This window comes from Neomonachus schauinslandi, chromosome 2 (assembly GCF_002201575.2).
Source record: "Neomonachus schauinslandi chromosome 2, ASM220157v2, whole genome shotgun sequence".
NCBI classification, from domain to species: Eukaryota; Metazoa; Chordata; class Mammalia; order Carnivora; family Phocidae; genus Neomonachus; species Neomonachus schauinslandi.
The window spans coordinates 21,965,686-21,967,530 of NC_058404.1; the positions used below are offsets into that span (position 1 = coordinate 21,965,686).

A 1,845-nucleotide genomic window follows, 5' to 3' on the forward strand; every position below is an offset into this window, starting at 1 on the left:
TTCTAGAGTGAAATTCAGGAACATTGGAAGAGAGTGCATATATTCCAGATGATAAGCACACTAAAATATGTAAAAGGGCTTCAGGTAGTTATAACTGTTACTGAATTAAGTCTATAGTGCTATTTTTTAAAGGATAAAAGCGTGACTATTTTTATCAGTTAAGGATATATGATTGTGGCAACTAAAATTGACTCTGGTTAACTTAAGTGGAAATATATTCCACATTCAATAGTGGGAGGAAAGAAAAGCAATGGAAAATGGGAAATAAGGTAAGGAGCCATACTGGTTTCATGACTCTATAGAGTGAAGTTACATGTTGCTCTGACAGAGCCCATGGGTGGCCTACTGGCTCATTAAATAATTCACTGCATCATAGGGCACTGAACATCTAAACTCCAGTGCCTGACTCACTGCCCATGACCACACTGGATTATCTAGTTTATTTGATGTAGGAATGCTTCTTAGTTGGAACACATTGAAGTCTGTACTTATTGCTGTCCTCAGTTTATTTAAGGTACTCCCTTGATGTGTGAGCCCAACCAGAAAAAAGAGAAATAGGGAGACACATGTATACGTAGCCCTTTTACTTTAATATCATGTTCCTATAATCACATTTATCTGAAAAGATCAAGATTTCCCTACCTCATATTAAAATTTTCTCCTTCCAAACTCTATTATCTGTTTAAGCCTTAACGGAAAATAGAGATACCCTAGTTAAACAGTGAAAAAAAACCATGAGCTGAGTCCGCCAAACTCCATTATGAGAGAATTTGGAAGTGTTTTTTTTTTTTTTAATGCAATAACTTGGCTTATAGAGCTGTATAAACCTATTTTTGTGAATGACTGAATCTGAATTTACAGTTTCCTTTATCTTGGTCTACCAACCTCCGTGTACCTATGGTTGCCTAGAATTTTGTAACCATGCTACCACGTACAAAGAAACCACATTACAAAAGTTTACATTTCCTTGTATGGAGTTATGATTAAATGCTACAGAATTCACATTACCCATGACTCTGGCAGAGAGCATTGAGCTGGATATAGTTCTATTCCCAATGAGGTTCCAAGATCTTGATAGTCCTGCCTTTAGAGAGGTATAAGAGTAGGAATAAACATCATATACTTGTTCATAGTAGTCTCTTACCATCCTTTGATTTTTTTTTATTTAATAAAGTTTTATTTTCTAAAATGTACACCTGGAAGATCTGTTCATGCATCTTCAGTGGCAGCTGGGGCATCTCCACCCTTGTGTTTCTGGTGTAAGTTACTTCAGCTCTGTGCTTTGAAACCAGTTTAATGAGTCCTTTACTAAGGAGCTCCTGAAGGACTGCCCTGGCCAGGGAACCTCAATTCTTCAGTCTCTTAGAGACAACAGCTGGAGTTATAAGCTTATAGTTGGGAACTTCCTTACAGAGTATGTCATATGTCGCTTTGTCAAAATAGACCAGGTTATTGAGCTTGTCCTGAACTTTGCCTTTGGACACGTTTTCTTTTTGGCATTGGGTCTTTGTCTTTTTTGGCTGACTTTCTAGCACCTTTCTTTTTCTTGTCATCCTTGGGTGGCATTGCAAAGCTGGGAGACCAGCAGCCACTCCTGCAGCTCACTAAGATGTCAGACAAGAAGCCATCCTTTGAATTTTTGTAGTATCAAAATAGATACTCTTTTTGTCTCATTTTATTTATTTGATTATATAAAATCCTCTTTTATGCTTCATTTTATTTCTTTGAATCTTCTTTCTCTTTTTCTGAATCTAGCTAAAGGTTTGTTAGTATTGCTTATCTTTTAAAAAATCAGGTCTTGGTTTCATTGATATTTTCTATTGGTTTTCTGATCTTTATTTCATT

At 36.3% G+C, this 1,845-nt stretch overlaps 1 pseudogene; it reads right to left on the reverse strand.

Moving 5' to 3' along the window:
- Positions 1 to 1,209: 1,209 nt before the first annotated feature.
- Positions 1,210 to 1,566, reverse strand: LOC110584265 (annotated as a pseudogene).
- Positions 1,567 to 1,845: the final 279 nt, after the last annotated feature.